Here is a 21,144-nt window from a genome sequence, read left to right as displayed (position 1 = left end):
CCTTCCCCTTCCATCATTTTAATTTTATGAGATCCTGGTTTCTACCTGGAAATTTTGTTAGCCTCAAATTCCACTGTGTTTTGTGCCACCAAGCTTTATTCTCTTTGCATTGTTTAGAGCTGGTGTCCATGCATTCCACATCCCTGATTCCAAAACAGTGCATTTCCCTCAACACCAGGAGCTAGAAAACAACACTGCTGCAAAAATTGTACTGAATTTGAAACTCTCAGGCTCATACTCACCCACTGTACATGCCAGAAACTGTTACTGTAAGATTTGGACAATTACCAGAGCTAAGTGATGTAAGGGCAATTTTGTCACCATTTATCTCCATCAGGGTAATGGAGGAGGTGGCACAGTGTCACACACCCAGCCTCATGTGTGAAATGACACAGGACTCAATGACACTTTTTTCTCCTACAGAGGAAACATCTAAATATCTTTATAAGGACAGAAGAAGGAAAAGAGTACAAATCCTCTATGGAATGCTAGGCATCTTCTCTGAAAGGAAATGTGATATTTGCTGGAATAGATGTGAAGATAAATTGGAGCCAAATACAGGATTTACAGACACAGAAAACAAAATGTACAGGGGAGCAGCGTGGCAGTTCCCACCCCTGCCTTTGCCACTGGCTGTTGGTGCTTCCAGGGAATTCTGCAAGAACTTCCTTTGGGATACACAACCCCCACGTGCTTCATTACAGACTGAAGAAGTCCTCCCAAGATCTGCAAGTAAACTGCTTTAATTCTCTAGGACACTGTAAGAGAGCCCTAAAGAAAAAACCCCTCCTGAGCTATGACAGCTCAGCTTTAAACAGCTTTTCAAATACTGGTTTGGATCATTTTTGTGCAGTCAAGTTCAAATATCTCTCCAAGAATTGAGAAGAACGGGAGGAATTGTGTAAATATAATAACCATACCAGCATTTTGGATGGCTGACCATACATCCAGCACACTCAGAAACTCTAAAGCTGAGCTCCCCTGTCAGCCAGTCCCTCCTGGCAGGGTCCCTGCAGTGGCCCCACGCTCTCAGCCCCCCCTGTTCAACACTGAGCTCGAGGATGGGGCTGGGCTGGCCAAGGAGTGGGAAAAACTGGAGAGAGAAAACTGCCAGGCTGGAGCAGAGACAGAGCAATCACCCACCAGTGACTGGCACAGGCAAAACACGCTCACCTGGCAGGGTTTGACTTCATTTTTTTGCCAATTAACTTTAATTATCTCTACCCCTTCTTATCACCACAGCTTACCCTCAGCCCCCAAGTCTCCTCTGTCATGCACACATGCCGTTATTACACAGTTTATATTTTTCCTAAAAAGCAAAGAAAAAGGCAAATTTCCACTGTTTCACAGTAATACCAATTTTTCTGTGTAACTGTGGGGTTTCTTTTGTTCACCTGCTTGCAGCCTGACAGGAATAGGAGAAGTATCTCCAAGCAAAGCAGTTTTAAAAATAAAGAGGCAGATTACTCATGTCTTTATAGACAGCTCATAATGAATACTCAAAGGAGGAGAATCTGACAGAAGTGGTGAACATACTCCTGAAAACTGGAAAGACAGAGGAGAAAGAAGGCTTCTGGTCTACTAGAGCTGATACCTTAATTAGGCAATTATAACTATTAAACATTGCCAAAGCTCCAGGCCTAGTTGAATTACAACAGAGAAATCAGTAGAAAAATGGTAAGGGGGAAAGGAAAGCCCTCGGCAGGATTTGTGAGAACTCACGGAGGAAGGAAGGGAGTATTTGAGAACTAGAGTAGCAGTTAATATAATTCTTTTTACTTTAAAAGGCTCCAAGACCATAGAAAGCCCAAGCTTCTTATCCTGCACTCAGCTATGCAGAAGACAGAAAATTATTAAGCCAGATTTAGAAATGCCTGACTTAGAAGACCATGACAGGAGGCTGAATACAGAGAAAAAGGAGGTCACGGCAGACAACTCGACTCGAATTCCTCTCATATGTTACTGACCTGGAGACAATCCCAGTGCAATGGACAATTTATCTGGAACTCAGCAAAGCATTTGGTGGCACAGCACAGAGCAGGCTGATTTGAAAGGAGGTGAACATGTTTGCAAAGGACTGACAAAACAAATGGCAGCAGATTCAAAGACACGTAGCAGCAGCAAGGAGCAGGCACAGGGGGAACTGCAGCTCCTGGGCTCTTACAATTCTGATTATTTCCTAGAGTCCTGACCTTGGCATGTTGTGTTCAAAATTGTCACGTTTGCCGGTGGCAAACAATTTCTGAGGCAACAGAAGCAGGGGAGAAAGAGCAAACAATTTCAGAGTGGCTTGGATAATTTTAGTTTATAGCCTTATCCACAGCACCCATGGGCAGGCACCTCAAGGAATTCCACAGCACTGCAAAGTGACCACAAAGGAAATGTGCACGTGGGAAAAACTGGGAAAAACTGGAATGTGTTGTGCCTGACACAAAGGATCCTCTTCTAACTCATTACAGAGAAAAAATAAACAAATTGTGGGGTATTTAGAGTAAAAAGTATATGAAAGAGGAAATTATTCTAGAAATGCAAAATGAGATGTCTTTTAAGAGGGTCATAACCAAGAAAGTTATTGAGTGATTTCATTGTCTCAATATTGGCTGATAAATCTCTAAAAATAAAATGCATCTTAGATTAAGTGCTCAAGAATGCTGTATTTTTCAGATATCAAAGATTTGTGAATTCTGTTCAGAAGGGAGACAATCTCTGGGTTCAAAATTGTAACCACTTACTACTCTGGCTTCTATACCGTGGATGAATATCAAAACTATTAAATTTAATGCCACTGAATTCTTTTTTTTTTTTTTTTCTTAAAAGGTCTCATTTTGGGGTTGATTCTACACTTAGCTGTAATTTTTTGAAAATAATTCTAATTTTTTTCACATTATACAGGGATGAGATGAGAGAGAAATGAGAAAAAATAATAGATTCAAATCTTTGGCACCATAACTTAGGAGAAATTGCAGAGTTATAGAGTAGGTAATTTCTTAGGCTTACTGAAGAGAAAGCAAAAAATTGATGTAAAAAAACCATGACTGATACAAGAACAAAATAGAAGCTTTCCTATTGTAGTATAATACATAGAATACCCATCTTTTAAATAGATCCAGCATGAGACTCAGTCAGGAATAGCGAATTAAAATGATGCTGAGTGTGGCTCAGGGAGGAGAAAGGTTGGGTTTGGGGATTTAAAAAATTGGAAATATCTAAACTAATCTGTTTCTCTGGGAGAAAAGGCATGTTCTGATGACTCTGTAGTTTTGTCTTTTCTTATAAAGATATTAGTGCATGTTGCTAATTTTGTGTGGCAAGATAAAAGGATTTCCTGCCCAAGTGCCCCAGGAAGCAGCCAGTGAGCTGATCTGAGCCTCAGACACTGCCTCTGACCAGGAACTGAGGAATTCCTTCCTTCTAGGAAAAGGCTCCAGTCAAAAACATTTTAGGGGATGTTTTGACTTTGTATCTGTGTGTGACTCTGCTGATTTAACTGGTTTTTATGTCCTTTCCTCCACTTGTAAAGCTTAAAGTGATAATTTTGGCAAAGCTGTTGCCTAATGACTTTCAAATAGACTTAAAAGCATATTTTGGTATAAACTGTATTTCCAAAGTCAAATATATATCAGCTAAGTGAAATTAACCTTCAAGTGATACTTGAATAACAGTAAACCACAAGGGTATGGAAGAGATTAGATATACTGTAGTTTAATTATGTGACAATAATTCACCTCATTAATCTCTTAGGAAACAATAACCACAACAGTTAAATACTGCAATTAACAAACCCTATTTCAAACTTCATGTTAATTTTATATGACTTTGCAATATTATCCAGTGCAATCGTAGAAAAGATAAACAAAAAAAGAGCAAATATTGAGTTGTCTGGAGAAGACATCCAAAATGTTCTCACCTCTTCCACCTGTGACAGGAAAGGAGCAAGACCAGCACTACTTGGACCTATTTCTGTCCCAGTAAGTGGAGACACAGTGGCTCCAATTCATGTGTAAATAATGTCAGGATCTCTCCATTCCTACTTCTGCCAGTCCAAGCACTCTGAGGACATTCCTGGTTCTCTCTGCTATCACCATTCCTAACTCAAGCAGCACTCCCTGGGAGGACAGCTGCAGCTTTGGGTAGCACACTGTAGCTTAACAAAGGTGATTTAATGTGCATTTAGGGGTTTTTTTGCCTTTTTGTTGTGCTACACAACAGTTTCCTAAATGGTATCAGAAATAAACCTGTCTCTAGTGATGCCTTGGAGTGGCAGCCTGGAACAGAGGCCAGACAAGATTAAGAGAATAAAGTGGGAATTTATTAAAGGCCCCCAATAGGAACACCTTGGGCAGTCAGGAGTCTCCCAGAGGCTGCACCCAAGATGGAAAATGGTCACCAGTTTTTCCATACAATCATGAATTTGCTCCATTTATATATCAGGGGTTAATCCTCCAATTACAGCCTCAGGTAATGAAGTCATTTACCCCCAGTTTTCCTCCCCAAACTCACTTTTAATTATACTTTTCAGGGCCTGAGTCAGGTGTCCTTGAGTTTCAGGCCTAGAAAGGAATTGTTTTGTCTGACTAAAACAGGAGAATTGCAGCTGGCAGGCCATGGAGTTTAGAATTAAACACTAAAGCAGCACAGGATCTGAAAAATAGAAATGCTAAATCCTAAGGCATCACTGTCACTGCCCTTGCCTAAAGCCTGAAATCCCCCAAGCCTTCTCTGGCCCTTCCCAGAGTCAGGAATGCTGTGGGAGAGGAGATCCCAGTGGATCAGGAGATCCCAGAGTGGGCAGAGAACATCCTCCCCATCTCTGCAGAGCCTGGGGGGGCTGAGCTGTGTCAGGACTCCCAGACATGCAAAATGCAGGAAAATTCAATGTATTCACAAGATGAGCACGGAAGGGTTGCTGCCTTGCACAGGGCAATCACAAATGGAAGGGTGCTGGAAAGGAAATGGGCCAAGGGGAGCCCCTGGAGCAGCCAGGTGAGCCTGGCTCCTGCAGCACTGCCACTCAGGTGCTCCAATATCAGACAGGAGAGCTCTGCACCAAGCTACAGGAAAATAGCTCTCAGCTCCATCAACAAACACTAAAACACCTGCTTCCTGGGGAGCCTGGCTCTGTGTGCAAGACTCAGTCTTCTTATTTGATGAGCTCACAGGCTAAATTCATAGCAACTGCAGGTATTTTCCATTTGGATTAAGCTAGATATCCTTAGTTTACAGCTGTAAATCAAAACCTCACTTCTAAATATTTCTTTTTAGATTATATTCCTCATTCAAATACAATGCAAATAGGAGGGAAAGTGTTTGTCTTGATTGCTTTGATTTTAGCTTTTTAACAGGTGTCACATTTACCACACAAAAGTTCTGTAAAACTACACTTGGGTTACTTAGCTCCTGCTCACTGACCTTTTGTTGTTTATAGCTCTCCAAGGAGAAAAGGAGATGTGTTTATAAAATCAGTGAGCAATAAACAAGAAGTTCATGTTCCCATAGAACGAAAAAATAACATCATCGAGAAAGTCATGTTCAAAAATATAAGTGTCTCAGAGAGAATAAAACTCATTCATTTATAACATTTTTTCCATTAAAACAATGTAATAACTACCCAAGTTCAAATGATGTATGAGCATCTCCTTGAAGAAGATCTCCTGTACATCTGATAAACCATAAATACTGTAGAATGTACCTCAGGCAGAACAAGCACAGCTTGGCATGATCCTGAAAAATATCCAGAGTGTGTGAGGATGAGTTATGAAGGTGAACAAATTGAATATATCTGCTTGCCTCGTGGACACCCACAATTTGCAATTTAATCATCCAAAAGTTACGGGGTGTTCATAATTGTATTAGATTTTGAAATAAGGCAGGGCTGGTTATGTTAAGCCTAAAAAATTGCCCACCTTCTCAGGTTTATGATAATTTATAAAGGAAATAGCTCCAAACAAGGTGAAAGAAGGCATTAGGGCTGTACTGAACAAAAGGACAGTATACTGCAGACAGATTCTTGAGTCTACATCACATTTTTATCATTGTCATCTTTTATATCTCCAGATTTATAGACAGAGAAAAACCCCAGTACTGTCATTCTGTGAGGGTGACAGGATTTAAATTTTTTTCCTGCGAGGTAATTTTAAGAATATCAAGACTTTCAGAGTGGAAAAAAACCATTGATCAGTTTTGAACCTCTCTTTAACAAGCAGAGGCACAGGCTTTATGCCGATAGACCAGATCCTGGCAAAATTGGATCATATCAGAACCATTATTTTATATAAAATACTTTAAAAATCACTGAATTAGATCTAGATAGATAAAGCTAACTTTGTATTTTAGTGGCTTAGACACTTACCTGAATAAAGCACAATGATCTGCAAGCTTATTTTTCAGTAAACAATTTCATTATTTAGAAGAAAAATGAAGCATTTACTTCTAGAAAGATGGGGAGAGATTACACAATAATAATTCAGCCAGGTGCACAATTTTAGAAATAAAAGACCTTGGTTCATATCAATACTTTGAACTGAGCCAAGATTTAAACATGATCCTTGCATTTTATATAAAATAAAAGGAACAGCTGCACCAGCCACTTTCAGGAGCTGGACCTTCACTCTCTGCACTTGCCCTGCTCAGGGGAGGGAGAGGAGTGCCACCAAACAGAATTCCTCATTCAAATCAAAATGTTAGCTTACACTCTCTGGGCTGGAGGGTGAGGAAAAGCTGATTTTGGGTGGATCTGAAGCAGCCCCTTTGCCACGAGGGCTGACATCCTCGCAGTGTTCAGGCAGCTCCAGAGGGGATGGAGGCTCTGCCTGCACAAGGAGCCACGTTTTGAAGACAAGGAGCAGCAGGTACAGCTTGCACCAGGAGAGATTTCACCTGTGTATATGAATTTTTTTTTCCACAGTGGAAACAAGGAACCACCCCACGGATGTGGCAGAATCCCCATCACTGGAATTTTTCAAAATGTGCCTGGACAGTGTGCTAAAAGGCTTCTTTTCCCCACAAAAAGTTGGACCAGATGATCTTTCAAGATCCCTTCCATCATGGCTTGTTCTATAGTTTTTCCCTCAGCAGCTGGGCATTAATAGTAAAGACAGCATTCTTTCAGATGCTGCAATAAAAACAGTTTTAAAAAGGGTAACTTTGAAGTCTTCTTGCTCTAATATCAGTGAAAGCTTTTAAAAAAAACCCCACCACTGTAACATAAAACCTTCTAATTCCTCCCCAAAAGACAATCACATAACAAGATCTCTAATAAAAAAGGAAAAGATTAATTGGAGAGCTGCCTTGAGAGACTGAATGTTCCAAACCTGACAGTTTTATAATGTCCATAATTAGGGCAACATTAAGAGTTGTGTTACCAGAGCCAGCAGCATGATCAGCAATTGTTTGCATTTCAGGGTTTATTCAGGAGTACAGCACACAGAAAGGACAGCACCAGAAGGAGATGAAACAGATGTGGATGGAGCAGAGCTGACTCCTCAGCTGAATGCTGGTCTCACCCTGTCAGTGCCTCCCATGCATTTATCTTCATTAAAAGAAATGTAATCTTCAATAAAAAGAAGAACAGGTAACTTAGAAGTTAACCCAGAACAGGCTCCTGCAGGTGTCAGCTCCTTGTGCAAAGCCAAAATTAAAGATGAGCCCAGCAGCCAAGGGGTGGGGAATGAACCCAAACTCTCCTCACTCCCAGAGCTGAACCTGAGCCACCTTCCTGCTGCTCTCCTGCTCTCCAGGGGGAGTGAGTGTGGGTCCCAAAATGAGAAAGGAACCCCCTGAACTGATGGGCTAAAGCCAAAGGCCCTTTGCTGGATTAAACAGTGATAAAGGGAAAAAACAAAGCTTGAAAAGCAATATCCAAGAAACGTGACAGGTTGTACTCGGGGGAGAGAGAGGAGGGGGACAGATGAAGTGTGGGATATTTAACTGGGTATCTGCAGAAGTGACCCCAGCTGTATGAAAACCCCAGCTAAGCACAAGGACTCCTAGAGTGGGGTGCTCTGCTGGACCCCACAACCAGCACAGGGTGACCACCAAACAGGGCAAGTGTGCAGGGGAAACAGAAACTTTCAGGGATTTCATGTTTCACCAAACAGAAACTTTCAGGGATTAGTTACAGAAGGGTTTAGAGATTTATAGTTCCATAATAACATTTCACAAATGTCAGCTGTAGTGGCTTATCTACACAATGGCTGGTTCTGGCTGAATGCCGAATTCCTGACTGCCAGTTAATTACATGTCATTAAACAAATCAATGAACTGCTTTGGTCATTTGATTAAGATAATACAACTTGAAAATTTTCTCTATTACAGGTGTTTATTTTTCAAATTATCTACTTGTTTAGCTTTCTTTTCTTCTTATTTCTGTATCTGTTTCAGACTATAAACTGGCACCTTATGTTCAAAGAAATTCACTGAAATGAGGTTTTTGTAATGAGTTGTGTTTTTGGCAAATGAAAACTTGGCAAATGTCATGGAAAGGATCACAGATAGAGTAAAACATGGGATGCTTATCAAAACCAATATTATAAATATTACACATCTTCCATCACATAAAATAAATATCATTTATCTGATCACTTATGGCAAGTCATGAGAAGTTTCTGCACTCTGATCCAGAGTGGTGTAGAGGCTGATCTTTGACTTCTGTTAAAACTATAGAAAAGAACATCCAAGTGAATTCTTTTTTTACCAGCTGCACAATTTTTTAAAATCAAAACTACTGCAAAGTGACTTTTGTTTTCAGAGAATCAGGTCCTAAACAGCTGCTCCAATTCTTGCCTTACAGATGGAACAAATACCGAGGTAATAAACATCACAACAAAAATAAAGCCTTGTTTTACAGTTGAACTAAAGGCTCCGAATAACTGAAACAAAGTAAATAACGTAGCAAAGATTGATCTCAAAGGAGCACTACTGTAACCAGTGAATAATTACGAGCAGCAATGTTTATTAGTATGCAAAGAAGTCGGATCTGTTTTGCTTCCAGAGCAGCACAAAGGATAAAGAGTCAAGGAAGCAGCGCACATTATAATATATCACACACAAAAATTCTCTGTTTGTTTCAGAGAACATCTTTACTCTGGAGGCATAGAGTGCAGAGCTTCTTGCTGAGAATAAAAAGAAAGTCTTTAATTTGTATTTCCAGTGATGCATTGTGCCTTCAGAGCTCGTTCAATTGAAAAAGTACAAAGGTTTCAGTTTACAGAACTTTTGTCAAAATGATTACAGAAGTTGTCACGGAACAATTTCCAAAACAAACTGTGTTATTTTGCTTTTATGGCCCCCTTGACATTTTTAGTTCTTTCGAGGTGGTGTAAGTGGTATAAGTTTCTATTTTCACAAGAGTGGCAGTGTTTTCTCTGATAAATAGCAAAAGTTTAAACAAGTCACAGGCATCTGTGAGCGTGTTGAAAAGACAACATTTTAAAGTACTTTGTGTGTAAATGAACATCCGAACAGAAGGAAGAACTGAAGCAACAGAGTGAAGGAAAGATTTTTCAGGTGTTTTCAAGACACTGCTCCTCACATAAGGAATTACTGACAAATTAATTTTTTCCTGTGTTTGCATCTTTACAGACACATATGAGCAAATGACAGAATAAAATCTATAGAGGGGTGCTGTCAGGAGGCACGCAAAGGAAAAGGTAAACTGTTAAATAAAACCTTTAGAAACATAATGACTCACTCTAACAGGACTTGGAGAAGCATGGTCCATCTGAAAAATCACAGCTCTACTTCGAGAATGTACAATTAGCAGTTTAAAGACAAAGATTAACTCTTTGCCATTGGGTCATCTTTTAAAACCAGTGTTTAATCAAGACATTACAGATAGAGAGAGAGCTAAGAATTGGTTATAAATTAGGCTATAATTGAAGAATTGGCTATAAATTCTATATATTGGCTATAAATTGGCTAAGAATTGGCTATAAATTAGGTGTTCTCCATAACTTTTTCTGGGAAAAGGGAATGTTTAATAAAATGTAGTTGTAGTTGTCTCAGAGAAACTCTGTGAGTAGCTGAGCTGCTCCGAGTGGAGTCACACATTAATAGTCAGTGCATCTATCAAAACTACTACCTGCACTACAAATGTGTAACCTGTCAGGCAAGGGAATCTCAGGGGATGCACATCCTGCTGGGCTGCTGAGATGAGTTATTCACTCTGTAACTTGAAAGGAGCAGAAAAAAAGAGAACTTGGAAATTCCATCATACTGAGAGTGTCAGCACCAGACCCGAGAGATGCTGTTCTCAAATTAGCCTCCTAAAACAGAAACTGAGGAGATTTCATTTCCCTGGACAGGTCACCCACACTATTTTCCCAGTCTGCCTCATTCATCTTCCAGCTTCAGAAAGATGAGAAGACTGAAACAGTTTAGAGTTTCCACACAATTGCACTTGATTTCGTATTTAGATTTGTTTTCACTTACAATTCAGAGAATCCCAGGATGATGTCACTCAGAGGGCACCTCTGGCTCTCACCCAGTCCAAGCTGCTTTGTGCTCCTCCACTCGGAGCAGGCTGCCCAGGAATAGTCTGGTCCAGCTCTGAGCATCTGAGTACCTGCAAAAACTGCTTTTCCTTCTCCCCACCCACACACATACAATCTGTTCCAGTTCAGGAAGAAAATGTTACACACATACCCATACACACACACACATATCGAGACAGAGATAAATATAGATATACAAATATAGATATATACATGGAATTTCACACATTCTGCCTCCTGTCCTTGGACAACCAATGTACCTGGCACTAAAATCACAGCAGCACTAGCGAGTTCTCCCAGTACAAATCCAAGATTTCCCCAGGTTTGTACCATTCCCCACGGAACCACAGCTCGCCACACCTTTAATAATCATTGCTGCTCCTCTGGCTGCAGAGACACAAGAAGCAGGTCTGCAGCAGCCAAGCCACCTTGATCAGTCTCCAGGAGTGAGATCTGTGTGCTAGCAGGCTGTGGGGGCTGAACAGCACCAGGGATTCCACTGCTGAAATCTGCTCAGTGTCCAGGGAAAGAACTGGCCAAGCCCTCCTGTGGACACGATTTCCTGAACCTGAGAGAGTTTCAAACTCTCAGGGGCTGATCTGTTCCCAAGGGAAAGACTTTTGGGACATTTTCTCCGTCAAGGACTGTTTGTGAAAATAAGTTTTGGTTTCCCAAAACAAGACACAGATGTTCTGAGAGTGTTTTTCTCTTGTCCCACCAGTGGGATGAGGGAGGTGTTGTTCCTTCTATCAGTCAGGTTAACCTGTATCAGAATACCATATAAAAAGGGTTGAAAAACCCTGAAATAAAGACTTTTGCCTGTTGAAGAACCTCTGGCTGCTGTTCTGTGGTTCAAACCCTCACTCTAAACTTTGTGTCCTCCAGCAGCACCGTCCCCATCACCTCACCCCACCCAGCCCAGAGAGGGCACCTCAGCACGTCCACACCAGGCTTTAAACCTGAAAATGCCACCAAACCAAGGAACTCCCGAGACAGGCAGAGCTCAGTCCTGTCATCTGCACCAAAGACACAATGATTTAACCAAAAGATAAGCTGATATCCAGGAAACACCACAGGTTTTTTTACAGAACGATTCTGGGAGTTTCAGCAACTGCAAATCTAAATCGCTCGGGTATCGCGTATCGCTAACTGCAACAAAATAAAACCCAAACCTATTAGAAAATCAACCAAGGAAATGCTCCTCCTCCTGTGTGCAGATTTATATTGATTCTGTGGGGATTCTCTCATACTTCAGAGCACTCAGAAGAGACTATAATTAGCCAGAAGTTTTGCAGGAGACCAGATGATCCGATACAAGTATTTGGCAAAGGACGTGCACATGAAGGGGAGGCCTGCGTGAGGGCACTCAAAGTTTTAGAAATAAAAATAACAGAGGTATTGGTAACTTAATGACAAGAAAAAATACTGATAATGAAATGATTTTAATAGTATGTCAAGATGAGGAATAACAGTCTTGGGAAATGAGACCAGGAAATTATTATCCTTCAGGTTTCTTCTATACTTTGTTGTTCGAGTGTGAAAAAGACAGTATGAAAACTCCTCAGCCATATATTGAGCTTTAACACTTCATTAGTGACAACAACTTCAGAGCTCCCATCCTCAGGAATATCCTCAGGAATATCTTCAGGAATATATTCAGGAATATCCTCAGGAATATCTTCAGGAATATCTTCAAGAATTTCTTCAGGAATATCTTCAGGAATATCTTCCCATTCTCACCCTTCTGGATAGAGTAGATGCTGAGAAACTTTTAAAAGAATGTTCCAAACTAGATGTGTAGGTGGGGTTTTTTTGAGACACTTAAATAGGCAAGCAGGATGAGAAGTTTAGCTCTCTGCAGAAATACCCTAAATTAACATTTATTTTAGGCAAAGAAACTCTTTGGATTAAAGCTTCATTATCGTGTCCTACACTCTCCCATAGTGTGAAATAAACTGGTGGCTGGCTCCCATAGCCACAAACCTGTTTGTTAACACTGCATAGCTTTTCTGTTAGATTTATAAAACATTTTCCTCACAAAATGTTGAAAAAAAAAATCCCTCAACCCTGCAGACATTGGTCCAGCTCTAACAAATACAAAGTTCTGGTAGCTGTGTTTATGAAGACAAGACAGGAACACTCACGTCCTTGTGAAATATCCATCATTTCTGTGGTTAGGGGATTGAAGAAAATTAAATATTTGCAAGTTCAGGAGACAACTTTATGAACAAAATCCAGAATTAACAGTTGAAGTGACACCATGGACAACCAAAAGGATCAGGCCCTCTTTTCATACAAAAATTTCTGTTGTCTTCACCATCTGTACAAAAATAGCCTAGATCTTGGTTTCATTTCCTTTTCTAAAAACATATATATTTTAGCAAGTATTAACTGCATATCCTTACCAGCAGCAGTTCAGCTGCTCCAATTTAAAGCACTGTTTAAACAAACATTTAGAGTTTTTGGGTGTTGTTGCTGTTTCTGGGGTATTTTTTAAATATTCTCAAAATTCCCACACTTTATCCATGAGTCTAAAATTCTTATAGTGGGGAGACAATAGAAAGAATTTTATCCATTTCCTGCCCTTTTTGAGCTCTGTCCTGTAACATTGGGAGAATATTTGGGACAGAGCAAATCCCCATTGTTAATTTACTAATCCAAGCCCAGGCAGAGCAAAGTGCAGTGGGCAGATCTGTAATGGATTTTTTGTGCTCTCCTGGACACCTCCTTTCAGTAGCATTAAAAAAAAATAAATAAATTCCATAGTTTCTAAAATCCAGCAGGAAATATTTTGAACTCCCTAAAAATTTGACAAAGTCCTTCAAAACAGATTATTTTCTGTATTTTTTTTTTCATATTTCTGTGCCAATAAATGACATTATTTGGTTTGTCTCTGTTCTGCAGACAGATGTGGCTGTAAATATTCCACTCATGGATCCCCAGGCAGGCAGCACAGCCAGCAAAGGCTCTGCTGCAAAATGGGACACTGGATCAGACAATTAACATCAACTTCTTCAACCCTGTAAATCTACAAGTAGCTGCCAATTTATCCCTTCCTTAGAGATATCCAGGCCCAATCCCAGCTCCTCCTTCAGGAGCTCAGACATCCCCACATGATTTACTGAGTTTTTCCAATTAAAGTGGCTGCAGTGTAGGTGTCTGACAAGAAATCTACTTTAAATATAAATGTACATAACTGAGCTCAAATACAGAAATCACTCACACAAATAGATTACAAAGCTAGAAACACAACAATTAATTTCCTGTGTCCAGTAATTGGATTCTCTTTGCATAGATTATTTATTGCACATATGACAACAGAACATGCACATTAATACTTTGTATATTTCCACTTGTGCTTCCTACTCTCACAAAAGCTATTTTGCCATTCTTCACATTCATGGAGATTTCTTTACCATTTCTTTTAATTGTCAAAACTCTCAGTCAGTGCAGTGAATTCCTCATAATTATTTTTAACAAGTTTTTCATGTCCCATTGAATCAAACAGCTTAAAAGCTTTGGCTTCAACTGCACTTTTTGAACCTCCTTCCCTTATAAATATAGACACTTTTTCTTAATAGGATTTCCAATTTGATGTGCCCTGAGCTGCAATGCCAGAAGGATTACTTAAATTATTGAAATTTAATTCCAAATCGTTGTGGGTTTGATCACACAACTTTGCTGTGTACTGTGCAGGGACGAGCCCCACGAGCCTTCCTCACATCAGAAAGTTTGGGAAAGCAGCTTTTGTAGGGCAAGCCAATTACACTTTAGTTTTTTGGGCCCTGGGTCTTAATACCATGATTTTTAATAGCACAGTTTCATGTGTTTCTACTCCAGTAGATATTCTGTGGGCCAAGATCAAGCCACTCCTGGGCCTCTAAATGAATGACAAACTAGTCTGCAAAGTTATCCCATTGCTGGCTTCTATCCCACCAGGGAGTCTGATCCTCTGGCAAGAATCTTTATGGGTTTGGACAAGGATTTTCTCCTTTTGCAGTAGGCACAAGACAAAAAAACAAAAACAATAAAAAAAACCCACAAAAACAAAAAGAAATCAAATTAAAACAAAACAAACAAAACAAAACAACAACAAAAAGACCCAAGCCCTAAGCAGGAGGATCCTTGGAGTCTGAGATGAAGAAGCACAAGGAGAACGTGGTGCATGAGGAATATGTGGCAGAGCATCCAGGAGAATGGGGAGAGGTGTTCAGATGAGCAAGCATCAGAAACAGCAGCAGCAAGTCCAAGGCAGCTGAGTCCTTTAGAAGGGTGAGGTGTTCATCCTGTCTTTACAGTTTTAGCAATAAAACTTGAACTCTGCTCCCCTGTACCCCCACAGAGTTTCATTCAGCACTACCTGCATCAAACCTGTAACATCTGTTAGAGCTCAAAACTGTTTCTTCAAAAATAACTCAAAATTCCCACCTCAAATGTGAACTTTAATATCTTAACAGGTGTGAATTTATTTCTTGGGAAAAACTTTTCACATTTCACTTTTTCAAACATCTCTAGAATTAGAGAAATTCTGTAATCCTGTAGAAATTCTGACCTTTCTTTCTGAAATTCAGCCCCCTACACAGACAGTGTTCATCTTATGGACTAATTAAAACTGAAATGTTTTCTAGGACCCTGGAATTCCTACAGGACAACTCCACAGAGCACCTACATGAGAATAAGGGGGGTGTGGGAACACTGAAGAGCTGAAAATTGATCTTTTTCCCCCCTTTGTCAGAATTCACATTTGGCATTTCAACGAGTTGAGATTTGTTTGCCTTCAGTGCTGCCAAGAGCTTTTTTCTGCTCTGTTTATCCCTCCTGCATTTGTCACCTTTGGCACTGCACTGATTCATCTAAAATGGGAGTCCAGAGGAGAAGGGCCACCAAGATCTTTACAGGGCTACCTGGCAGGAAATACCAAGAATTTGATTTAGTCAGCCTGAAGTTACAAAATTAAAGGTATTGGCCTTGCTTTAGCTGTGGTTATGTAGAAAGAGGAGCCAGATTCTCCTCCAAAATGCACAGCAAAAGGCCAAAAAGCAACAGTAACAAGTTCAGATTAATTATCAGGAATAAATTGTAGTTAGGAATAAGTTGCCCAGGAAATCTCTGGTTTGTTTATTATCCAGAGATAATACAAATTTAGCAGGGCACAATCTAACTCTGGAGTTTGGGTAGAATGCTGAACTAGAAGATCTCCCAAGGTTTCTTCCAAACTAAATAAGTCTATGAAACATCCAAGTAAAACTTATTATTCATTGGTAAAAAAAAAACAACACAATGGGTTAGTCCATCCTATTTTTAAACACACCAATCCACATTTTTGGTTTGTTCTTTACATCTCCCTGGCTCAGGATCCCACACTTCTCCTCTGGTGGCTGCTCTGTGTCTCACAGGCTCTCCCATTTATCAGATCACATTTGTTGCAGATTTTTCTGGGCTCAGAGAAACGCTGCTTTTTCAGGAATCACCAGCTGGGAGCACACCCAGTTTTTCCAGTGGGCTCCCAGACCCACACAAGAGCTTTGTCCATCATTTCTGCTGAATGCAAAGGCACGTGTCAGATTTCTCTCTGGTGTCTCCAGAACACTCTCAGCCTTCAGCCCTGCTCACACTGTGCTGCTCTTCTGACAGAACAGGCTTGGCTTTCCAAATGGGGCTCACTGGAAGGGTTTTAGCACTGCAGTGCAAACTCACCCAGCCTAGGGAAACACATCACCTAAGCTGGGGCAAAACCTCAGCTTCAAAAGTATTTTCAACTGAGTAGCAAAACAAGTTTTGAAATACAGGCATTTCCCGTGCAATAGGAATTAAGAGCTTTGAGCAGCCCTAGGAGCAGTGTTTTCCTCTGAGAGAAACAGGGAACAAAGCAAATTAAGTCAAAACCATCAGTAACAGTATCCCTCAAATCTAGTGTGTCTTATGCTTTCCCTAAAATTACAACACTTAGAAAGCCAGATATGTAAGTTTGGAGCTTTTTAGCTACACTTCTTGGCAGGTGATTTCCAAATTTCTACCCTCAGCCTACTTTTCTGTACAATATTCCTTGTTGTGCTCTGCATGGGTTCACTGTGGACCACAACTACCCAAAATGTCTTTGTGCCTTGAAGTTTTCTTTGACTCTTGAGTCTCTCTGATCTCTTGTAGTTAAACATGAGGTGAGAACCCAGGAGATTCTTCTGAAAGAAGAAGAAGAAGAATCTCTTCTGAAAGAAGCAAGAACAATATTTTCCCCTTTAACTACATGCAATTTGAATGATTTCTGGATTTTATTTCCAAAGTTAAAAGCAAACAAGAAGACTGAAAACAGAACTTTTTAAAACTGAATTAAAATGCTGGAAAACAATTTTCTATTAAAAAAAAATAAAATTAGTGAGGACTAACCAGATAGGTCAGATGTGTGAAAAATCCCTGGTCTCCATTTTCATAACACATTTCTATCCCAGCACACCTTCCCCTAAGCAGCCTGTCCCTCTGATCTTTATGTATCAGCAAGGCAGAAGATAGAGGGATTTGATAAATCCCTGGCCAGTAATGAGGAAAATCCCACTTAAAGAACTGGCCATCCAGCAATCCTCTTCCCCAAAGTGAACATTAAAACTTAACAGACTGAAATGTTTCTGCAGACAGACAGGAGGAGGCAACTTCAGTGGCACTGAACGTGGCCAGGACCATCTAAAGCCCTAAGTGGGGATATCAGCAAACCCAGACTATTTGCTTATCTATTAATCCCAGAGCCCCTGGGCCCTGTGTCCTGCACAGGTGCAGGGCTGAGGGTTTGGCAGTGGGGGCTGCAGGGTTGGCCCCTCCACGAGAGGCTTGGGACAGGGACAGCTGCCCATCCTGAGGCACTGATTCCTGGGAAGTGCCAGGAAATTGGCAGCTGCTGGGAAATTGAGATTAAATTTCCTTTGGTTTTGCTTTGCTTCTGCTCATCACCTCTGTTTTTTTGGTTTTTTTTTTCATTAAACTGTCTTTCCTTCAAGCCAAGAGTTTTTCATGTTCTTTTATGCCCCTGTCCTGCCTGGGATGTGCAGAGAGCAGCCAGCTCCCAGCTGCCACGCTGAGGACACCCAGCACAAACACCCTGGCACCCATGGATAATGAACTGTTAATCACTTTTAAAGCTATTAAAGCTGCTGGACATTTCTTAAAAGATGGCTGACTGTAGGTGACAGTTCCAGTTTCTCTGAGTGTGCCCAGCAATCAAATGGCAAATTGGTAACAGGACAAATCTCACTAAATGCATCACACTGCGAGAGAAATCTTCCCTGTCCCAACACAAAACCTTTCTGTAATGGCAGCAGTTCTTTCAGACTAAACAAGTTTATGAGCTTCCTTTACAAAACTCAGGTTTAATTTCAGGTTTTTTACACTTGTAATCACCAGTTCTGGTGTTTCTTCAAACCAATAATGGGCTTTCCCTTGTGGAAATAAAATATTAAGCACAAGCCCATCAAGAAATTATCTCAATTAATTTGGCAAAATAATACAATAATACACTGTGTTTTCCCTCATACTCTGCTGATGGATTTAAATCCAGTCTCTAGGAAATGGTAAAGATGAATCTACTTAGACACACGATTGAAAAAATTATTTCTTTTCAGACCAGCAATTTAGAAGGGCCAGGTGGAAGATGATATAAACTTAATGAAAGTTTGAAAACAGAGCAGGACTGAAGGCAATGCATCAACTCCTGAATCTCCAATCAAGAAAGTAACATCTTTAATAGCTTTTTAGAGCTCTGCCTCTCAGAGCTATAATCTTAAGTTATCCAGCTCATGCAGCTCCAATCTTCTCCAGCCTCACTTTTCTCCCCAGTGAGAATTATGAAATCCATTTATCTTCACCCAGTAGAATAGTGCAGCTATAGACACAGAATATGCTGCTATCAGGGAGACAAAATGCAGTGGAAAGCCTTCTGATATATTTATTATCTGTTTAGTGTTTCTTTATTAGAGAAATAATATAAACTCAGCTTCTACAAAATCCCCAGGGAACCAACATAGTTTGACTGAAGTGTGTCATTGCAATGACTACTGTAAAGTTTACTTTCAGGGACAATATACCCATGTCTCAACTTTTTATGTAACCAAGAGCAATACAAACCAAATCCTGATTCTCTGAATCACCCCATGCCCACCCTACTCAGTTTGCACCCCCAAAAACAACCAGGAGCTGTTAATAAGCTCATTAACTGATCCCAGATTCTTCCAGGGACACAAAGCTGTACCCAGACAGGCTACAAATCTTAGAACTAATTACTGCTGCTATTGCAATGCCAACAGCTCCAACCAACACTGACATTTCCCTCAATATTAACATCTTAGTTAAAGCTGGGCATTCTGCTCCTGCTGCTCCCCCCGTTTCAGAGGAAAAGCGAGCTGGGAACAAGGAATTGCAATGGGCAGGGAAGCAGGAAGGTGGTGAAACACTTTATTAAACATTATATTGTGGAACACACGCTCATGTTTCACCAATCATCCAAGAAACGCCTCCAAATGGGCAGCAATAGCTGAATTCAGGAGCAGGGGTGCCTGTGCCCCATCCAGCTGGGAATTGCTGCCATCTCCCAGGATTCAAACCTTCAAAAACCCAAGCACCAGAATTGCTCAGACACATGGCTGTCAGTCATGCTTCGGGGAAAATGGAATCTTTCCCAGAATCTAGCATCAGTTTCAATTTTTACTCTCAATTTTTATTTTTGCACTGTCGATTCAACAACAAACAGAAACAAACTTCCCAAATTTCACATTAGGGCTCAATTCAATTAACGGAAGACTAAAAACTCAGACTGAAGTCTGAAGTAATCAAGTTACATTCATTTTGAGAACCTTTGAATACAGTCTTATAATATGCATTATCATCATATAAAGACCAGAGGAATGAACCAATCTTTACCATCAGCAGCTGCAGGTTCTCTCTTGTCAATATTATGACAACCACAGAGAACCTCGTAGCTGGAAAGTACAACATTATAGAAGAAATGTAACTTTTTTCAGTAAAAAACTCTTGATACTTGAATTAAAACAGAGCCCAGCTTCCCAAAAGCAACATGCTCTATTCAGGAACTTCCTTTTTAAAGTATTGAGTTAACTCATAGTTTGAATTATGATTTTTACAAAACTGGGGAAAAAACAGAGTGCACAGAAATCTGCTTATTCACCCCTCTGAGCACCTCTAAGAGCCAAGCAGATATCTGTTTATTACAGTATTGCACAACACCAAAACATCCAAGTCTTCACGTTTAGCATTCTAAAAAAAATAAAATAAAATAAAATAAAATAAAATAAAATAAAATAAAATAAAATAAAATAAAATAAAATAAAATAAAATAAAATAAAATAAAATAAAATAAAATAAGGAAATAGGATGGTAAGCTCTGAACATTCCTAAAATGCTGAAATGCAAAAATACCTCTATGAAAATACTTTTCAAAATGCACTCGTAGGAAGGAATTCAGAATGCACAAGTTTTTCACCTGCAGGAAGGATTTAAGAGGCTGAGCCAGAAAGCTGTGCATGTGTTTGCTGGAACATTGCTGGAAACAGGAAAAAAAATCAGTTAAGCAATCTGCAGTAAAGTATGAGATTCTATTCTAACATTGCTATTTTCCCCTCTGAATTCTGAGTGAGAGGCATCAGTGAGAAGTTCTCGTTATTAGCAAAGAGACAATTATGACAATCCCTGGAAGCAATAAACCTTGGTGATAATGACAGATGCTGCAGTCAGGCAGAAATTCAGCATTTGTCTCCAAACTCCCATGGATAGGACCCTCCTAAACAATTTATTTTGGTGTGAATTTGTGTGGTCACGTTTGCAGAATTGGGGAGGCAAAGGGAACAGAAACTTCAGAGGAAGGCAGAAAAGTTTAGTAGATTGAAGAGTTGAGATTTCCTCAAAAATAGCATTTAAGGGCTGTTTTTTTTCAAAGCACTACCTAAGTACACATCAAACTTGAAACTTTTCTTGCTAAAATTAAAAACAGACCATCAGCATTTTATCATTTTAATTTTTTTTTTAATTACCTCATTTCGGAGTTCTCTACTTAAAATCATAGTAAAGAACGCTCATAATTTAAATAATTTACCACTGTGTTAAAACAAAAGCCTTTGAAAGACACAGAAAGTGTTTGGGTTTTTTATAGCTCTCCATTTCCAAGAAATTTTTATCCTTGTTTAGGATCAAAAAGGCAACAACAGCATAAATTGCTAAACAAATAAATAAATAGCCCTCTATACATTTCTTCAACTCTCCACAGATATACACCAGCAGATCTACATCCACATTTTCCTGGGTTACCATGGTTATCTGCTTCCCTTACTTGCTTGAAAGAGAAATTGAAAAAAAAAAAACCAAAACAAAACAAAACCAAAAAAAAATCACATTTAATCAGGAAAAAGCACATATTCTGCTGCATCCTATCATTCCCTTCTCCATGGCAGCTGAAAGTATCAAAGCCTGAGGGCAGTGGGATCTCCTTGCCCTGGACAGATTTGGGATGTCACATTTTCAGGAGGGCCCATGGGCACAGGGACCAGCTCTGCCGTGTTTTGGAGCCGGGTGGCCACAGATCAGCACTGCCCATGGAAAGGCTGAGCAGGAATTCCTTCAATCTTGGACTCCTGATGGAGGCCAGCAGTGCACAGGCACT

The 21,144-nt window shown here is 40.0% G+C and overlaps 1 protein-coding gene and 1 long non-coding RNA gene across 18 annotated transcripts in view; one reads left to right on the top strand and one right to left on the bottom strand.

Moving 5' to 3' along the window:
• The window catches only part of RBFOX1 (RNA binding fox-1 homolog 1), a 1,112,502-nt gene that overhangs the window by 927,737 nt on the left and 163,621 nt on the right, over nucleotides 1-21,144 (bottom strand). The window contains exon 1 of one of the 17 annotated variants that reach the window (XM_086854504.1): nucleotides 10,429-10,531. The exons of the other annotated variants lie outside the window; for them this stretch is intronic. The gene's annotated coding sequence lies outside the window, so the exon portion shown is untranslated. Of the gene's footprint in view, nucleotides 1-10,428; nucleotides 10,532-21,144 lie in introns of those variants that run through there. 17 annotated transcript variants of the gene reach the window in all.
• LOC147650020 (uncharacterized) lies at nucleotides 1,259-4,208 on the top strand. Its single transcript, XR_015277367.1, has 2 exons — nucleotides 1,259-1,677; nucleotides 1,788-4,208. It is a non-coding gene; the product is annotated as an uncharacterized LOC147650020 (long non-coding RNA).

This window comes from Cyanistes caeruleus, chromosome 17 (assembly GCF_971803275.1).
Source record: "Cyanistes caeruleus chromosome 17, bCyaCae1.hap1.1, whole genome shotgun sequence".
Classification (NCBI taxonomy): Eukaryota; Metazoa; Chordata; class Aves; order Passeriformes; family Paridae; genus Cyanistes; species Cyanistes caeruleus.
Note: the sequence above shows the minus strand (reverse complement) of the source record. Positions and strands in the feature narration are given on the sequence as shown.